The sequence below is a fragment of the Chiloscyllium plagiosum genome, chromosome 1, assembly GCF_004010195.1.
Source record: "Chiloscyllium plagiosum isolate BGI_BamShark_2017 chromosome 1, ASM401019v2, whole genome shotgun sequence".
NCBI lineage: Eukaryota > Metazoa > Chordata > Chondrichthyes > Orectolobiformes > Hemiscylliidae > Chiloscyllium > Chiloscyllium plagiosum.
Window position 1 is genome coordinate 79,987,270 of NC_057710.1, and position 21,269 is coordinate 80,008,538.

The following is a 21,269-nucleotide window of genomic DNA, read 5'->3' on the forward strand; positions in this document are numbered from 1 at the left end:
GCTTCAGGCTCACTGCCTTTATTCCTGATGAAGGGCTTTTGCCCGAAACGTCGATTTTGAAACTCCTTGGATGCTGCCTGAACTGCTGTGCTCTTCCAGCACCACTAATCCAGAATCTGGTTTCCAGCATCTGCAGTCATTGTTTTTACCCAGTTTTGGCTGCTTGTCAATTGGCTAGTATGTAGTTTAACTGTTTTTGTTCTTTGTCATTATTATTCTCCTTGCATAGTTGTTAAACAGGTGCCAGATAGTAAGCAGCTACCTTTGTAGTGTTGCAGTCTGGATGATGGAATTGAAATCTACAGGCCTTTTTTTTTTTGAGGGAGTTGCCACTATTTTGATGCAGTGATAATGTAGTGCATGTTTCCAAAACTTGTCGTACATGGCTTAGTTGGAAAAGTTGTAAGTAGTGATGATGGTGTCCACTGGAAAGATTGGACAAGGGGACTTGGTGTTGTGTTGATGTGGGGTCTATTATTTTGGGATAGTTATAGATAAAATGAGATTCTTTTGGTATTCTGGAAAACAATTGGAATTATCCGATTGAAAACCTTTAAGAGGAAAATGGATGTCCTGATGGGACAAGTGATAACCAGGTTCAACAATTTCCAGCAGTGGAGGGAGATAATGGAGGCTCTAGTGTCACAAGACTGGTAGCTGGTCGTAATGGGAATCCAAAAGGCTCTGAGATATGTGCAAGTAGTTGTGGGTTGATTTCAGAGCAAAACATGTTTGAGACATGGAAGATTGAGAACATAGCTAAAGTATTAAATACTTTGCATTTGTCTTTACCGAGTTAATTAACACTACACTGCCGCCACCTTCGCTACAAAATTTATATTTGGAAAGAGCAGAAAATTGAGACAGGATATCTTAATAGGTTGAAAGAAGGGTGTGTAAGGATAAGATCAACAGCTGCAGGTTTGCAAGTTTTAATCTAGAAAATCCTGTTAAATCACTAGGGAAAAAATATTTGTTTTGACAATGACTGAAGTTGATGCAGTTAACGTGATACACATAGCACTTCAGAACATCTTTTTGAAGTCCAAGTAACAGGCTTGTCTGTGAAGTTAAGCACAAGTATTAAAACAACAATAGCAGCATAGATATGGAATTGGTCGTGACAGGAAACATCTTGGTTGAAGGTTGCCTTTCAGACTGAAGGAACATATTCAGTGGGATTCCGCAGGGATCAGTACTAAACCAGCTGTCTTCGATCCAAACTATTGACTGAGACTTTGATGCATAGGGTAGTTTTGCAAGTTATGGGTGCAACAACTTGCAGGTATTCTTAAATAAGAGGATAATAACTTTGAGGGTGTAAACCTTTGGGATGGGTGGAAACATAGTAACCAAATTTTAATGCCATGATTTGAATTGAAAGAGAAGACCTTGTCCAAACAAATTAGAACCAATGTAATCCTGAAGTATTTTAACAACTTTTGTTTTAAACGTGCTATAGAAACTCCAAGTCTGGCAGTCTCTCCAAGTCAATATTTCATCATTTAATGCTAGATTATGTGTATCTACCAGTAACTTAAATGCCAGGTTCCATTGATTTGCTATGTTTTTCTATGTTGACCAAGCAAATTTTAAAATATCAATAAAATGCATCAAGTTGCAACCATTGAAACATTCATTCAATCTTTTTACCACCTCGCAAGGCCATTAGTCCTTGTGCTAGCTCTCTGCCAGAAGGGGACAGCTCATCTCAGAAACCTGCCTTGTGGAGAAGGCAGGTTTGTGAGATGAGCTGTCCCCTTCTGGCAGAGAGCTAGCACAAGGACTAATGGCCTTGCGAGGTGGTAAAAAGATTGAATGAATGTTTCAATGGTTGCAACTTGATGCATTTTATCGATATTTTAAAATTTGCTTGGTCAACATAGGAAAAACATAGCAAATCAATGGAACCTGGCATTTAAGTTACTGGTAGACACATAATCTAGCATTAATGATGAAATATTGAAAGTGATAGCAGAGATAGGTTATTTAAGCCCTTGGAATCTGTTCTGGGATTTAATGTGATCAAGGCTGATCATCCAAATTAATCTCCTTTTTCTGTTTTCTCCTGAAAAATCTTGATACCTTCACCCTTAAGAATTATACCTTACACTTTAAGCATTTGATTTTTTTTGGCCTCAACACTTTTTTTTGTGTGGCAGGAAATTCCTCAGCCTCAACACTCTTCCCCCTCCAAACCATCCAGCCTGAAAACAAACACCACTGGGTGAAAAAACTGCTTGTCAGTCTGTGACCCTAGACTGTGACTATTGGTACTGGACTCGCTGGTTTTGCGGACATCTGTCCTGTATTTTTCCAGTGGAGTCCTAAAAAAATGTCTTGGTCTTCAATGAATTTGCTTGAGCAAATGTCAGAACCAATCCAGTCTCTCTTTTATCAATCCTTCCATCCCAGCAATCAGTCTGACAAATCTTTGTTATAATCCTTCTGTAGGCAGAACATCGTCTCACTAGTGCCCTATACAATTACAGTAAGACCCCTCTGCTCCTGTACTTTAACCCACTTACTACGAAACATATATACCATTTGCTACTTTCATTACCTGTTGCAGCAACTGGTATGCAAGAATTTCTAGGTCTTGTTGCCCCCTCTCCTTTCCCAGTTTATTAGCTTTCAGATAAGATGCCTTCCTGATCTGCTGCCGAAGTGGAAAACCTTGCATATCCGCATTGTACTTCATTTGTCCAGAATGACTTGTTCAAATCACACCATCTCTGCATCCTCTTCTTGATTCACCCTCTTAACGTGCTTTGTGTTGTCTGCATATAGGGAAATATTATATTTTGTTTCTTCATTTAAATGGTTAACATGTATTGTGAAAAGCTAAAGTCCTGTCACCAAACGCTGAAGGCCCCAACTAGTCACTTCCGGTCATACAGAAAAAGAATAATTTATTCCTATTCTTTCATCTGCCTTCCAATTCTTTATCCTTGTCGTGTAGTACCTCAAATCCCATGTGCTTCAATTCTCCATTATCAAAAGCCTCAAAGTCCGAGTCAAGTACATCAAATGGCTCCCCCTTATCAACTCTAACAGTTACACCCTTGCAATTTTCCAATAGATGTGTTGAGCATTATTTCCCTTTTGTAAATCTGTGACTATCTGTCAGTTTTCAAAGTGCTCTGCTATTACCATTATAGATTATAACATTTTCCCTACCACTGATGTTAAGCTTACCTGTCTATAATTTCCTATTTTCTCTTTTTTAAAAAAATTGTGGGGTTACATTAACTGTGCTCCAATCCACAGGAATTGTTCCAGAATCTGTAGAATATTGATCGATGCCACCAATGCCTCTACAAATTTATCTCACTTTCTGAAGAAATCTAGGATTCAAATTCTCAGCCTTTATAATCACGTATATTTTCACCAGACCACTCTTCAGGCCCTCTGCTGTCTAGACCTTGTGCTCCCCAAACTGAGATTTTGTTTGTCCTCACTTTCTTGTTCTGTTCTCCCAAAAGATTTAATTATTTGGTCAGCTAGTTCTTAGTTTCCCCATGATAAATCTGATGCTTTTTGACTGTAAGGGACCTACGTTTGCCTTCAGTCTTTTTATTCCCTCATATACCTACAGAAGCTTATACAATCAGTTTGTTCCCTGTAGCTTTACTCTTTTTTTTCTTCTTCAATCCTTTTCTCCGTATTTTTAAATGTAAATTGCTCCCAGTTCTCTGGTCTAGCCAAAAAAGAAAGCAAAATTTGTCCACCCTATTATTTGGATCTGAAGTTTGACTGGTTAGCCACAGATGGGTTATCTTCCCTGGTTTTGTTAGGTTTAATGTTCTTTTCACTTGAGGAAAATGTGCTGCATGGTGAAGATCTAGAGTATTATTGGTTCTTAAAACTTGGATCCATTTTATCTGTTGAATAAATGATCTATCACCCAGTGAGCCTTGCCATGGAAGCACAGCTAGCAGGAAGAGAGTGGAGTTGACTCTGAGCTATAGGTGAAAATAATGTTACAAGCAGATGAGCCCAAATTCTGAATAGCCATGTGTTAACACATGAAAAGGGGCTACCACCTAATGTGCGAATGCCAGAGTTAGAGCTGTTTGTATCAGAATCAGATCATGGTCCAGAATGTGGTTGGTTGGTCTGTTTGAAAATGACCTAATCCTGATAGAATCGCTGCAAAGCAACTCAGAGAGGAAGAGGGTTGTTTAGCGATATCTTGATCATATTCAAAACTGAGGTGACAGCTCTTTTCAGAGCATTCCTGACCTATCCTGTGTGATTCGAGAACAGCATATTGGGAACTGAATAGGTATATAGTACCACAATTCTACAAGTGATTTGCAGGTGATGACATTATTTTACTTCAAACCCTTGATAAAATTGCTTTGTTAAAATACAACTGATTTTGATTCAAGCATTGTTTGTGAAAAGTGAAAGTTAACCAAGTGAGTTCTTGGGAACTACATTGTGGGGTCAGTTCAGTAAACGTGATTATTTTTGGTTTATGGTTTCTTCAGGATTCTAACATATTTGTCAATCGCATCAGAACTCTGCATTAATTTGGCTTGACGAATTGTAAACATTGTGGAAATTGGCAACACAACATCTATAACTCAACTCCTTTCTAAAATCTTAATTGCAACAAGATTAAATTATTACTTTCTCTGTTCAAACAGTTGTGTGGCTGAATTTTATCACTTGTAATAGAATTACATTGTATTTACTCTGTATGAGCTGGTCTTTGGTTTCTTTTAATGAAAGACAAGTTGGATAATGCAGATTGCCCAGCAAATTAAAACTCTGGGGCCGTCTCAAATCTTTACTTAAAAATGTTTCTGCCATCCTTTTGTGTGTGTTGAGTATTTTTTTTGTGGGTCGGGTCCAGTTTTTTTTTAAGCATGTATTTTGATTTATTGAATAAATGCAAACTTGATGCAAGAGAATTCAGATAGTGTTTTTAGAGTTTGTGCATCTTACTAAAATCAAACTTTGTGCTGAGACATCCAAGGCAGTGAACTGTTCTTAAATGAGGCCTGAAAGGAGGAATCTTAACACAAGCCTGAAATTAGTGATAAAAAGGAGTATGCTTGATGGAACAGTGACTTTAATCAAATTATTATGTCACAGACAAGACAAGCACTTATTCTCCATACATTTTTCCCTGAGAAGGTACTTTTCATAGACTGTCTTGCATGGCTACTCAAGTCTCTACTGTGTTGTGGATAGAACATGCCCTTGTTACAACTGAACAATATTGGTGATAACCATTCTCCAGTTGATGGATTTTTCTGGACATTGCCATGACCAGTCAATCTACTTCCTTTTTACCTTCAAGATTATAGCTTGGTGTTAAGTCATTCAAATGCAACAGTTGATCATGACTGACTTAACTCCAAGTTATATCTTCAAGTTGCAATGAAAGTAGATTGACTGGTCAAATGCATTATCTTTCCCAATCCATACTGTGCATTTGGACAAAATAGTCCCGTTAGTATTTCTTGGGAGTTGTTCTGTTCAGATACTTCAAAAAATCTAATTTGAGTCAGATGTACACCACAGAAACAGACCCTTCAGTCCAACCCGTCTATTCCGACCCAATATCTTAACCTAATCTAGTCCTAGTTGCCAGCACCTGGCCCATATCCCTCTAAACCGTTCCTAATCATATACCCATCCAAGTGCCTTTTACATGTTGCAACTGTACTAGCCTCCACCACTTTCCATGGCAGCTCATTCCATACATGCACCAACCTCTGCATGAAAAAATTGCTCCTTGGGTCCCTTTTATATCTTTCCCCCCTCACCCTAAACCTATGCTGTCTAGTTCTGGACTGCCCCACCCCAGGGAAAAGGCCATTTACCCTATCCGTGCCCCTAATCATTATATAAACCTCTATAAGATCATTCCTCAGCCTCCGAAGCTCCAGGGAAAACAGCCTTAGCCTATTCTGCCTCCCCCGATAGCTCAGGTTTTCCAACCCTGGCAACATCCATGTAAAGCTTTTCTGAACCCTTTCAAGTTCCACAATATCTTTCCGATAGGAGGGAGACCAGAATTTTGCGCACATTCCAAAAGTGGCCTAACCAATGTCTTGCACAGCTGCAACATGACCTCCCAACTCCTGTACTCTTTACTCTGACCAATAAAGGAAAAACATACCAAACACTGCCTTCACTATCTTATTTACCTGGAACTCTACTTTCAGGGGGCTATGAACCTGCATGCCAAGGTCTCTGTTCACCAACACTCCCCAGGACCTTACCATTAAGTGTATAAGTCCTGCTCTGATTTGCTTTTCCAAAATGCAGCACCTTATTTATTTAAATTAAACTCTGTGACTCCTCAATCCATTAGTTCATCTGATCAAGATTCATAAAGCTTCAATCCTGATTTCATTTTTAATCAGGAGTGATGTTTGGATTCTCCAGTTATTGGAGATGGTTATTGGACAAAAGTTGTACACCGATATATCATTCACTACCACTTTTCTGCCCAAGATAGCATGTTGTCGAGGTCAAGCAGCGCTTGGTTACAGACTGCATTTCTTAAATAAGACTGAAGTGGTGGTTAACCTTGTGAACTTTTAAGCAAACCTCCACACTTCTGGCCTTTTATATAGCCTTGGACATGATCCTGCAGAATGCCTGGCCTACTATGATTTACCTCCACCTACAGCTATGTCCCTTTGGGCCAGGAACCCGCCCCCCAACCCCGAGAACTCAAACTGTGTGTCGGGTTGTTGTTGATATCATGTGCCACTTCGTAGTACAAAATACCTTCACAGTGTATTCAGTCATCAGCCAACAGGTGGAAAGTCACTGGTAAATTGAATTTCCTCTAGTCTTTGTAGACAGTGTTCATACTAATCTGGGCTTCATCCTTGTGTGTTGGATGCACTGCACATGCAGTTGTTAATCTCTATAAATTTGGCCAAAATTCAAATACATCTTTACCAGTAAAGCAACTTAACAGCCAGAATGGGAAATTGTTTGAAAAATTGAATACTAAAATCTCACCAACCCAGTATTTGCAGTGTGCTCGAATGAGATTTTGCTGCATGGATCAAGTATGTGGATTGTTGTGGAGCAACTTTTTTCACTAACCTTTCTGGTTCCAAAGTTTCTTTTTTCAGTTGTCTACAGGCATTGTTGACTTCTCCAAATGACTTCCAGAAAGGGAATGCGTTCTGTTCTAGCACTCTTGCTGTCTTTTAGATAAAGAGAAAGTAAACCATGTTCTGGAGCTGCTGACAAAACTGCAATAAAATAGGCTGCATGCAAGGGAAATGAATTTCTCTTAGGCTGATGGTTGTTTAAACAGTATTTGAACAAACTCTGATCTTTCAATTTGTAAAATTTGAAATTCACAAGCAGGAAGGTTTGTTCCCTCCTGTGCATAAACTAGTCTGTAAAAAAAAAACACTTCATACTCAGTGACTTAGAATTTGAATGGCATTAACAGACAAAGCTCAATTTGTGTACAATAAAGCCTTTGTTTCTCAAGTATTGCTCCGTCTCCATCTTGGGACAGCAAGGGGAAAAGCAGAGGTTAGAAATAAGTAGTTGAATGAATAATTGATTCTTAATTACCTGAGCTGCAAGTAGAATTGGTATTTTGAAAGCAAATTAGATTTCCAAGTTGGTATTTAGATAAAATTCCCAAGATGACAGCCAAATTTTAGGATATCCAATTTTGTCTGTGGATCCTATTTAATAAAATAAACTATAACCAGTGTGATTTGATCATGTTTATAAATGATCAGATGTTTGAAATGCTGTGTATTTTCAGATGAGCATGTAGAGTCAACCACTGCCAACATGTTGGTTAGATTGTGCTTGTCCTCATTTCCTGACTTAGTTGACCAAATGATAGCAGGAAAATGACTAGTGGTCCAGTGAGATTTATTCAACTATATACATAGTTTATTGCATGATTGTAACTTTTTCACCTTTGGTTGAGATGGACATTGCCATTGAAGAATCCTTCATCTTGTGTCTGTATTCATTTTAATCAGAGAGATTCTACCTTTTCCCCACCCAAGTCCTTCAGCCATCAGATTCAGTGGAACTTAATGCAATCTCCAGCATTCGACCTTCCAGAAACATTACCTTACCATATTCTCAGAACTTAGCTGATTGAGGTGTTCAAGATAACAGAAAAGAGGGTAGATAAACTAACTGGTGATTTGAAAACTGGTAGTGAAGGATGCGCAGGGTGGATTGGGGAGGGGGGGCAGTGGAGGATGGCATAGTGAGAGAGTTAGGGCTAGGCTGTTCAGGAGAGATATTAGGAAGAACTTCTACATGAGGCGATGGAGGTTTGAAACTCATTGACAAAAGGCAATGAGTTACCTTGGCTAAGAAACATTTCTGGTTTAAAGTTATCAAGGGATTATGGGCCAAAAGCCGGTATATGGAATTAGGCTACTCATTGGTCATGATCTCTTTGTCGGAACAGGCTTAAGGAACTGACAGTCCTGTTGAAGGGCTTTTGCCTGAAAAGTTGATGTGTTTTTTTCTTGCTCGGATGCTGCCTTGATCTGGTGTGCTTTTCCAGCACTACGCTCTGTTGGCTTTAACAAGCTAACAGCCTATTCTTGTTCCAAGATCAGAAACTGGCTACTTGGTGCACTGATTCTGTCCAGATCCCGAGGAAGAATTTAATCGGTTCAATTCCCTCTGTTGGATCCTGTAGTCCAAGTTTATTTCTTTTGAACTGCTCGTCCAATTTCCTTAAATATTTTTTGCTTCCATTATCTTCTGGGCAGCAGGTTCCAAGTAAGGAACATTTTATAGTGTTAACAATATTTTTTTTAAGAAACATCCACATCCCTGTCCGTGTTTTACCTGAAATTCTTACTGTGGCCAAGATGTTTGCTTGATTAATGACTGACCATCCATCCTAAGGTCACAACTGTGTGAAACAAAAAGAGAAATTGTTGGAAAAGCTCAGCAGGTCTGGCAGCATCTGGAGAGAAGTCAGTTTCTGTTTTGGGTACAAATCAGGAAGAGGGGCTTTTGAAACAAATTTAAATTTTAATCCTAAAACAACACACAGCACGCTCATGGAGGGTTTCTAAAAAAAACCTTTTTTCCGTGACCACAAGACTTATACCCAAAATCTGAAGATGGAAATTCAGTTTTAAAATTTTTCCTCTGTTCTCGCTCAACCCTAAACATTAACTTGGGTTCTCTCCACAGATGCTGCCAGACGTGCTGAACTTGTCCAGGAAGTTCTGATTTCCAACACAGTCAGTTTATGTTTATTCAGAAGTTTACATGTTCACTGCAGTGTTCACCACTGCCTGACTGCTTAGCAACTGAAGCAGTGCATGTCTGTATGCACTAAATTCTATTCTCCATCCTGACTTGGAACTATTCCTTCACTATTGCTAGATCAAAATGATGAAACTCATTTACTAATAGTACTAGGTATTAATGCGGAGAGCATGGTGCTGGCTAAAAGCACAGCAGGTCAGGCAGCATCCAAGGAGCAGGAGAATAAATGTTTTGGGCATAACTTCAAGAATGAGTCACCACACTCTTGACTCTGGTCTGCAGTGCTCACTTTTTCTCCTGGTATTAATGCACCCCAACAACTTAAGTAGTTGAAGAAAGCAGCTCAAGACTTCGTCCAGGGCAATTGGGAGGATGGCTAAATGCTGACCTAAAAATGTGTTGCTGGAAAAGCGCAGCAGGTCAGGCAGCATCCAAGGAACAGGAGGCCAAGATAAAAGGTAGGGAGGAGCCTATCTTAGCTGTCCCTCCTCCCTACCTTTTTTATCTTAGCCGTCCCTCCTCCCTACCGTTGCCGTCCCTCCTCCCTACCGCTGATCTTAGCCTGCTGGACACACTTTCCTCATTCCTGAAGGGCTTATGCCCGAAACGTCGATTCTCCTGTTCCTTGGATGCTGCCTGACCTGCGCTTTTCCAGCAACACATTTTCAGCTCTGATCTCCAGCATCTGCAGCCCTCACTTTCTCTCTTAAATACTGACCTAGCCAGTGACACCCATCTTCCATGAAGGAATAAAAGAACATCTGTTGGTCGTGCTGCCATCAGCTAATGGGAATAAGTTTCCTTGTTAATTTAAACCTGTCGTGTATGTGGCTGTTGTTGGTCCCCTCAATTTCCTTTTTTTTCCTCTGAGGAGAACAAGCTCAAATTCCAAATTTTTAGCAGCTATTATTTTCCCCAGCCCAGAGTTATTCTGGTAAATCTACTCTTTCTTCACCCATTTTCCCTGACCCGCTCCCAAAAATGGCCTTGACTTTGTAATCCGAGGTGACTAGAACTGGAAACAATATTCTATTTGTGGTCTTGCTGCTGTGTTCTGACAGAGGTGAAAATGCTGATCTTGGTTTGGCTGTATACTTCTATATTCACAACACCCAGTAAAGTTAATCTCTTCAAAAACAGTCTAGTTACTTCAGTGGTTCCTTCCCAGCTGCTGGGTTTTTAAAATCTTAAATGATAAACTTTTAATAATTTATTAAACATGACTTTAGCAGAGCCAAATTAAACAAGATAAACTAATTACCATCTGTGCTTTAAACTGAGTCACACAAGGCAGACAAACACATTTAAGGGATAAATTAAAAGAAACAACTGGCCAGCCTATTTGGTTTTCATGATGCATTGTTTCACATAGTTGTAGAATCCTTGGTTGCTTTTGAAGCATCATACAATATTTCTTCAGTTTACTCAGGTACAATCAGTAATACTTCTAACTCTGCTGTTTACTTTGGTTGTGGGAAATGAGGCAGGGGAGTTTCAATTTTCATTGTGTCAAGCTCCTATTCACAGAAAAAGCAGTTCAAAATAAACAGTGTCAACTCTGGTTCTGTCCATAGTGATAGAATATGGAAACGGATCCTTTGGGGATAGTGAGGACGGCAGATGCTGGAAAGTCAGTTGATAGTGTGAAACTGGAAAATGCACAGCAGGTCAAGCAGCATCAGAGGAGCAAGGCAGTCGATGTTTCAGGTCAGAACCTTTTATCAGGCCCTGATGGGTTCTGACCTGAAACGTAGACTCCCCTGCTCTACTGCTGTTTGACTTGCTGTGCTTTTTCTAGCTCCACACTTTACTGGAACCAAGCCTTTTGTTCAAATGGTCCATGCTGACCATGTTCCCAATCTAAACTAGTCCCAATGTCTTTCAAATGTAACTTTTTGTGTCCACCACTTCTCTAGCTATTTGTTCCACACACAAACCATCTATATTTTTTTTTAAAAGTTGTCCCTCAGTCTCTTTTAACTTTCTCTTCTAACTTTTTAAACAAAACATATGGCCCCGGTTTTGAATTCCCCACCTTGAGAGATGGAATGTTTTTTTTTGAGGCCTCATTTACTATTCAATATCTGCCACCTCCTTGAACGTTATAGACTGGCTGGAACTAGTTCCCAGATACTGACCTCGTTTGTAGTCCAGTTCAGCTGTCTGTTCTAACAATCTTCTTCCTGGGGTTGGTGTGTCTGTTAGAGCCTTTTTTAATCCAGACTCAATCTGGAATTAACATCCAGACCGTGCCTCAAACAAAGCTTGTTTGGTTTGTTTTCCTTTTACCACAAGCTCTTTTTTAAAGAATTTCATCAGTCGTTTTCAGCTCAATTTCAAGTTTGCAGCTCCAAACTAAAATTTCTTGAAAGAAAAAGAATGAAAATAACGAAAAATCAGCGAGGGTTTAACACTGCTGAATTTTGGAGTTCTTGAGTTCTGTTTGTAGATCCCATTTTTCACTCCCTCTGTGTGTTTTTTTAACCTTTTTCAAAGATGCATTGTTTCATGTCAGTAAAAACAATGCAGATACTGGAAACCAGAGTCTAGATTAGTGTGGTGCTGGAAAAGCACAGAAGTTAGGCAGCATCCGATTTTGCTGCTCCTCAGATGCTCCCTGAACTGCTGTGCTTTTCCAGCACGACTCTAATCTAGACACAGGTTACATGTAACCTGTACTTTTTCTGTTGCATCACCCTCAAGTGCAGCAACTCAGTTCTGTATAAAATTCTTTTCCACTTGTTGGCTCACTTTGCCAGTCTATCTGTCACTTGGAATCCTATTCAATTCTTGCTGTTCATTTGATCTTTGGTATTAACTGCAAAAAATGTGAGCTGAGCACTGACCCTTGCTGGCAATGCCATCTACTTTTATTTATTTTCAACTATTTGAGACTTGCCTCGAAGCCTTTTTTTAACCTAATTGGATACTGAGCCTCGATTGTTTTGCCAAAAATGCTTTCATATGGAGATAACATCTGCAGATTCTCTGAAATTTGAAGAGAGTTTTGAGGTAACAAATATTTAACTTAGATTAGTCAAACATGGTCTCTCTTATATAAATTAGTGCTAGTTCTTCAACTTTAAGTTCTTGATTCATCTGATTTTTTAAAAAACCCTCATCTACCATTTGAAGTTTAACTGACTTATAAGTGTTAGGACTGTCCTCACGTCCTTACTATGAAACAAATTCTATTTGTTTCAATCTTTTTTATTAGACGTATGCAGTTGGTCTTTTTTTTTCCTTTCAAACTGCTGTTAGAAACCAATAATTGGACTTGGGGCAGAGGATATTCTCCACATTTCAGGGTGGGGAAAATGGTTTGCAAACCTGATCTTCAACAGTTTGCTGGTAGTTTCAGCTTGTGAAATGAGTGTTTCAGCTAGAAATAAAATGTACAAGTCTTTGCTGAAATACTTCAATGCTGTGCATCTTTGAGCACATCATTTCTGTTCAATATGATCCCTTGTGCAATGTGTTGTTCCAATATTGGGAGCCTTTACTTGGCTTTAAGTGTTCAATTTGGCTTGAGGTTTGGGAAATTTTGGAGATGGATTGGAGTGCTGTGATGGATGAGAATTAACTTATCACAGGCATTGTCAGGGCATGGGCAAGGGCATGACAGCTGTCATCAGGTTTTAACTGGAGAAATTTCAAGGACTTGGATCACTTCCCAAAGAAAAATCACTGCAACCTGAGTGGCACAGAACAGCAGTCTATTAACCGTGGAGCACAGTTACCAATCTTCAAATGTTTAGTTTGAAGAAACCATCAAGGGTGGGTGGCACCTGAGGGGATGGGATTCTGTTGTGGACCAGGCCAGACCCCCTCGACACTTTTGTAACAACGTAGCCCAGACCTCAACTTGGGCAGATGTGAAGTGGATATTCTGAGTGATGCAGCTGGTCAAACCACTCCGCTTTAAACACACCAACATTCATTTTAAATACGATGGATGAAACACTAATAAAAGAAAACAGAATTTAGAAAATTTACATGATAACCCAACCAACACGATATCACAACTTAATGAAGATAATGTTCCATATCCATGATACCCCATAAACCCACTCCTTGGCAAATGGTAAATTCAAACAGGTTCTTACAGGCAGAGTTTTCAGAGAGCAAGTTCAGGCAAAACTCTTGTTGAAGCATGGAACCTCTTTAATGTGGCTGCTTCTCTTGGTCCCCAGCAGTTTCTGACTGCTTGCTAAAACAAGCCAAACTAGGAAAACAAACCTGAATTGGGAGAAGTGGCCACTCTCCTGTCATTGTTCAACGTAACCATTTCCAGATAAATTTGAACCTCTGTCTTTACAACCCATCTTGGGGGGACAAACCAAGGACAACAAAACCTTGTTAAAGGGGAAGCATTGTCAAAGTACAAGAAAGCAAAGTTGAAGTAGTGAAAGTAAGGACTAAAGGAGTTTTAGCTAAAATCACTGACTAGTTCTGAAGGAGTGATGAAAATTATCAGTTTAGCTTGGAGTGTCTTAAATGATGTAAAATTAAAAGTGAGAGTTGGGTGAGTGACTAAACAGTAAGTCTGAATGATTGATTGAGACCCCTCATTACCATTGAGGCAATAACAATGAACTGAAAAGAGCCATTTACCTTAATGGAGGAAATAGTGCTGACCATGAAAGTGTTTTTGTGTTCTATATTGATTGAATCAAGCACTTGGATTGGAAGCAAAAGTCACCATCCGTTATCTAAGGATCGAAAATTTCAGGTTGTATGTACAGGAGATGCAGAGTTATAGGGGAATATTCGGCAGAATGGTTTCTGGATCTTGGGATGCATTATCTGCTATTGGGAGGCCTTGGTTCAAGCCCAGTTGTTTCAGGTGTGTCAGAAGATGACTGAGCAGGTTGATTGTTTTATGTTGTAGCTTTTTTTGGCATGAGGTGGACTATGGAGAAATAATTGTATGGAATCGGTTTTCTTAAATTGGCACAGAGAATGATTGAAATAAATGTGGCAGTCAGTGGGAATTTCTCTGCAGTTAAAACCTTGTGCTATACATCTTTTTGACTGGATGATTTGAACATTTGTCTGACTGCACAGGCTGTCACTTGGTAGCTCAGAACTTGAATTTGCAGAAGCTGTTTGTCTACCACTCAGAACTGAGGCAAAAACTGTCCGATGATAAGTGCAGCAAAAGACTCTTGAGCCAATTGCTTGTAGTCAAAACCAAGCATCTAGCTATTGCAATTCCATCATTGAGCATTTGGCCCAAAGCTTTCTAAGCTTCAGCTTACGAATGCACAACTAAAACTTGTGTTTTGTTTTCTTGCATCTACCACTCTTTGCAAGCAGTGAATTCCGAATTCCCACTGCCTGGGTGAGAAAAGTTCTCCTCTCTTCACATCACATCTCCCATAAATCATCTTCCCTTTGCTTTAAATGTATGACACTCTGCCCTCTCCCTGTTAATCCTCCCGGAAAGGTTTCTTCCTGTCTATCCTGTCTGTGCCTCATTAAATTTAAATAATCTCAATAATCTCACCCTGCCTCACTCCAATCTCCTCTGCTCCAAGGAAAGCTAGTCATCTCTCTCATTCCTCTTCCCCTGCCCCGTCCACCCCCTCAAACAAGTACATGCCTCTCCTCTGCACCCTCTCCACTCTGCAATGCAATTGCATTTCCTCCACCCTCCCCCCGGCAGTATACTGTTGATTCCAGAACTACATGCAGTATGTTTGTGGCCTAACTAACATCACCCTCCTGCTCTTGATCACTTTTTGCCTCTGCTATTAATGGCAAACATTCAATATGCCGTTTTAACCTCTTTATTAATCCATCCTGCAACTTTAAGAGATTAGTGAACATGCACTCCAACGTCCTTCTGATAGCCTGTGCTTCCCAGGATTCTACAAATGATGTACTCCTTTGTTTGTCCTGCTCAAGTGCATCACCTCACTTGTCCTGGTTGAATTCAGTGCACCATTGACTTGGCCCATCTGAGCAGCTTGTAAATATCTTGTAAACCAAAACTACCCTCATTGTTAACCATTGCAATAATTTCCATCTCACTGGAAAGTCTATTTGTACCACAAACTTCATAGGCCCTAGTACTGACCCATGTGGTATGGCTGTAACAATGCTGTATAGGATACCTCACTTCTCAGAACCTTGTTTTGAGGTGCTCACTTAATGGAAAATCATTTCTAAATTTGGAAAATTGGCAAGCATACTTTTTATGACCACCTGAACAATATTCTGCTAAATTTTAGCCATTGGGAGTACTGAGTCAGCAACTTCATAATAAATTGCAGCTGATCTAAAATTAGAATACAAGGCAGTTGTTTGTAGCCACTTGGTTTGAATTTAAGTGGTAAAATTTCAGTTAAGTGAATTAAGTGCAGATGCATCGTTGGCTTGATCGCAGTTGCTGTTTAAATTTTCATGTACACAGTTTTTAAAAGGGAAGATTGGTTAAACTGACTATTCAAGCTGTCCTGTTTGACTATTCAACAATACTCTTGTTCTCCAGATATTTTAATGGGCTGGGTCTTTATACTGGAAGTAGTTTCAGGTGAGTATTTAATGGCTGCTACAGATGATGTAGCATAACTACAGTAAGTCGACCAGTTCATGTGAGGGTGCAGTTGCTTTTCTGATACGTGTTTCTTTTGAGTTCCTATTGTAATATTTCTGGTGTTTTTAGCTTGGTTATCCTGTGGAACTGATGGTCATTCTGTAACCTGAATAGGTAGTGAGATTGCATCTTGCTGATTGGTGCTCTGTGAAAGTAGTTTCTCCATGTGTCTTGCATTTGGTCATGTGATGTGAGCTGACTTTGTCAAGTATTTTGAATATTTGCATACTAGTTGTCTCTATGCTGAGCTCTTGGATGAAACTGCCAAGTCATTCCACGTTTTTGGTCATCTTGTTATACTTGTTACAACTTTTTTGCTTGCGTAGTTTTCTTAATATTGAATTTGTAATTTGGGTGCATTGTGACATTAGTCTTTGGACTGGAATACTTGCGTTCAGTCAATATAGTTTTTCATCAATGTTCAGATTATCTAATTCTGCTGGACTTCAAATATTTGATCCCTTTTGCAATTTTCACTGGCTCTGCTTTTACATTTGTGAAATTTTGTGGAGATTGAAATTCACAAATAGTCTCTCAGTGACTAGAATACCATTTTCTGAATTGTTTTCAGTGCATAGTGGAATTTTTAAAATTGAACTGTTCAGAGATGTTTTTACACACCTCTGGTGGGACTTGCACAAAAGAAACCTCCCAGAAGTTTTAAGAAACCCAAGTCTTTATTTTGTTGAAGTCACTTAAAAACTGCATGAACTCATATAAAACTCCGTTATCTCACTTTTTAGATTCGAATCAATCTAAACATCATGGCATAGACAGAGAACACAGGGGGCTAACACCTTCAACATATTGTCTAGCTATCGCCCATGGTTAACAGCTAACCTGAGAATGCAACTTTTTTAAAAACAAAAGGTTTTGTGATTTACACATGAAAGAAGTGAAACTTTCATGGTATTCAAACAGATGAAAGACTTAACAATCAATTTTTCAATATATAATTTCAGTTGCATCACACTAAATGTTTGCTATAAATTCTGTTAGGATTGAGCCCTCCACTATCACCTGATGAAGGAGCAATGCTCTGAAAGCTAGTGTGCTTCCAATTAAACCTGTTGGATTATAACCTGGTGTTGTGATTTTTAACTCTGTACACCCCAGTCCAACACCAGCATCTCCAAATCAGTTTTAACAAGACCTCCATCTGCTTATATTCCATTGCATTTGAAATGAAGACTGCCATTCCATTTGCCTTCCTTATTTCCAGTCAACCTTGTCAGCTTTGTGTGACTCATGCATGAGAAACCCCAAGTATGCAGATTTCTGTAGTCTCTCACTTTCCCAATAATCAGATTTTCTTGTCCAAGTACCTAACTCTCATTGTATTCCATCTGGCATGTTTTTGTCCACTCTCCAAATATCTGTATATTCCTCTGTACACTCATCATTCCTCACTGCTTGCCTTCCCACTGATTTTTTGTCATCCGCAAACTACAGCCACAGTTCATTACAGTATTTGACAAGCTACCTATGGATTTTTCAGGATGAAACAAGCAGAATAGATGAGGGTGACCCAGTGGATATGTATTTGGATTTTGTGAAAACTGGTCATAAAGTTCCATTTAAGAGGTTGTGTAAGCTCCAAAACACCTGGAATTGATGGTAATGTACTGATATAGATTTAAGAATTGGTTAGCAGACCAGAACGTGCAAGATGAAATGAGTCACTTTCAGAATGGAAAGTGGTGAATTGCTCAATATTTCCAAGTTTGCTGGCAATATAGGACTAGTTGTCTCATAACTCTTCCAACATCACTTGGTGTCCACTTTGCCCATTCCTGATTTGCTGTTGAATGTGGTGGTGAGCTGTTGCCTTGAACCTCTAAACTTCATCTGCTGTTGATACACAGACGAACCATTAGGCAGGGAGGTCCAGGATTTTGACTTGGTAACATGAAGTGTTGTAATACTTCAGAATCAGGATGGTGAGTGACTTGGGAGGGAACTTGCAGGTTTAATATTCCCATTTGTTTTCGGTCCTTGAACTTGGCACCTTCCAAAGAACAACAAGGATCCTTGAGTTTCTGGTACTCCTACAGAGTCAGTGGTGGAGGAATTCAATGTTTTGTGGATACTGTTCCAGTCAAGCGAATGTTGCTGACCCAGATGGTGTCGAGCTTCAGTGTGCTATGCTCCAAGTGAGAGAGTATTCCATTGCACTCCTGACCTGGGCCTTCTAGATGGTGAACAGGATTTGGAGACTTGGGAAGTGAGTTCCTTGATGTAGGATTGCTAGCCTCTGACCTGCTCTTGTGATCAATGGATTTGAATGGCTAGATCATTTTCAGCTTCTGGTGAATGGTAAGGATATTGATGGGGCAGGGAGCTTTGATTGCAGTGCCATTGACCATTAAGGGGCAATATTTCAGTTCTCTCGCTGGAGATGGTCATTTGCTTGGTACTTGTGTTCCACAAATATTACTACTTTTCAGTCCAAATCTGAATGTTGTCCAGGTCTTCTGCATTTGGACTGCTTAGGTAATGGATGAGTTGTAATTTGTGCTGAACATGGGACAGTCATCAGCAAACATTGCCACTTCTGACCTTTTAAAATGGAGGGAAGGTCATGAAAGCAGCTGAAGATAATTACAAGTTCGAGATGACCGATCTCCAACAACCACACTAACAAACATCTTAATTTGTGCCACATAGTCTTGAATCAGTGGGAAGTCTTCCCTTGTGATTCCCCTTGCAATTTTACAGTTCGACCATCCCTTTCTTCCCAGTGCACATGATTTCCTTCCTTTTAAGTGAAGTCCTGCACAGCATTTATCATCTTGGGCACAGGTCTGTTTCTATTTGCTGAAAACAAATTCTCATTTGGCCTCTAATGTGTCTCTGTATGATGTAAAACCATGTAATTTTCCAGCTGATGGCCAAGCACAGCATTTGAACATTAGTTGCTTTTGAGAGCAAATTTTGTCTTTTAGCACCTCGTGACTAATGAACTAGGAACAAAAGCAGTCTAGATTAGAGTGGTGCTGGAAAAGCACAGCAGGTTAGGCAGCATCAGAGAAGCAGAAAAATCGATGTTTCTGGCAAAAGCCCATAAGAATGAAGGCAGGGAGCCTCCAGGGTGGAAAGGTAAATGGGAGGGGTGGGACTGGGGAGAAGGTAGCAAAGAGTACAATGGATGGATGGGGGTGGGGATGAAGGTGATAGGTCAGAGAGGAGGGTGGAGCAGATAGGTGGGAAGGGAGATTGGCAGGTTGGACAGGTCATGAGGATGATGCTGAGCTGGAAGATTGGAACTGGGGTAGGTGGGGGGGAGGGGAAATGAGGAAACTGGTGAAGTCCACATAGATGCCCTGAGGTTGAAGTGTTCTGAGGCGGAAGATGAGGTGTTCTTCCACCAGGTGTCGGGTGGTGAGGGAGCAGCGGTGGAGGTCCAGGACCTGCATGTCCTCGGCAGAATGGGGGGAGTTGAAATGTTGGGCATGGGGCGATGGGGTTGATTGGTGCAGGTGTCTGAGAAATGTTCCCTAAAGTGCTCTGTGAGAAGGCATCCTGTCTCCCCAATGTAGAGGAGACTGCATCATGAGCAACGGATACAATAAATGACATTGGGCGTGCAGGTGAAACTTTGGATGTGGAAGCTGCTTTGGGGCCTTGGATAGAGGTGAAGGGGGAGGAATGGGTGCAGGTTTTGCAATTCTTGTAGTGGCAGGGGAAGGTGCCAGGAGGGGAGGGCAGGTTTTTGGGGGGCACGGACCTGACCAGGTAGTCATGGAGGGAACGGTCTTTGTGGGAAACGGTCTTTGTGGGAAACGGAAATGGGTGGGGAGGGAAATATATCCCTGGTAGTGGGGTCTGTTTAGAGGTGGCGGGAATGTCAGTGGATGATGCTGTTTATGTGAAGGTTGGTAGGGTGGAAGGTGGGGTTTGGGGGATTCTGTCCTTGTTACTGTTGGAGGTTTGGGGTTTGAGGGTGGAGGTGTGGAACATGGATGAGATGCGTTGGAGGGCATCTTCAACCACATGGGAAGGGAAATTGTGGTCTTTAACGAAGGAGGCTATCTGGTGTGATCTGTGATGGAACTGGTCCTCCTGGGAGCAGATATGATGGAGGTGGAGGAATTGGGAATATGGGATGGCATTTTTGCAGGAGGTAGGTAGCTACGGGAGTCAGTGGGTTTGTTTTTAAAAAAAATCAGTGGAGATGGGGAGGGAGGTGTCAGAGATTGTGCAGGTGAATTTAAGGTCAGGGTGGAATGTGTTGAAGTTGTTGAACTGCTCAACCTCCTCATGGGAGCACGAGGTGGCGCCGATGCAGGCATCGGTGTGGCGGAGGAAGTGGTGGGGAGTGGTGCCAGTGTAACTATGGAAAATGGACTGTTCTATGTAGCCGACCAAAGAAACAGGCATAGCTGGGGCCCATACGTGTGCCCATTGCTACCCCTTTGGTCTGGAGGAAGTGGGAGGATTGAAAGGAGAAATTAAAGGTGAGCACCAGTTCAGCCAAATGAGTATGTCAGTGGAAGGGTGCTGTTGGGGATGGAAGGAGAGGAAGAAACTGAGGGCTTGGAGGCCCTGGTCATGGCGGATGGAGGTGTTAGAGGGATTGGATGACCATAATGAAAATGAAGCATTGGGGGCCGGGGAAACTCAAGTCTTGGAGGAGGTGGAGGGATGGGTGGTGTCTTGAACATTATGTGGGGAGCTCCTGTAGGGGGGATAGGACAGTATTGAGGTAGGTGGAGTTGAGTTCTGTGGGGCAGGAGCAGGCTGAGACAATAGGTCAGCCAGAGTGGTCAGGCTTGTGGATCTTGGGAAGGAGGTAGAATCAAGTGGTTCGGGGTTCCTGGACTACAAAGGTAGAAGCTGTTGGTGGGAGATCTCAAGGTGATGAGGTTGTATATGGTCTGGAAGCTGATGGTTTGGTGATGGGACAAGAGCAGGCCATTAGACCTTTCAAGCCTGCTTTCCCATTCTTTAAGATCATGGCTGATTCTCCTGTCTTAGTGTAAATGCTCCTGCTTTCCCCCCCATAGCTCTTGATGCCTTTCAAATAAAATTCTGTCTGTCTTGAATATATACAGTAATTTGGCCTCATTAGCCATCTGTGATTTCCATTTGGATCTATGTCTAAAATGTTCATCTAAGATTATCTTTATCATCCAGACTCTTAAAATACAGCTAGATCACATTGATCAATAGTCTCATACTTTCCTTGAGCACATACTCTTAAAAACATTATTGGATTCTCTGGTTTTTCTGCTTCTTAGATCTAGGCTGCAATGAAGCCTGCACACTTTGCACAGCATTGATAATTTAGCAGCCACCAGACTATATGCTATGTTTTCTAATTAATTCTGTCACTCTCTCTCTCTTTTGAGTGAAAAATATCAATTCTCTCATTCCTTGTTGCTCTAGGCAATGGACGTTAAACACAATC

The 21,269-nt window shown here is 40.7% G+C and overlaps 1 protein-coding gene across 3 annotated transcripts in view; it reads left to right on the forward strand.

The window, feature by feature from the left end:
* The window catches only part of mtus1b (microtubule associated tumor suppressor 1b), a 209,641-nt gene that overhangs the window by 35,636 nt on the left and 152,736 nt on the right, over positions 1-21,269 (forward strand). The window lies entirely within an intron of this gene.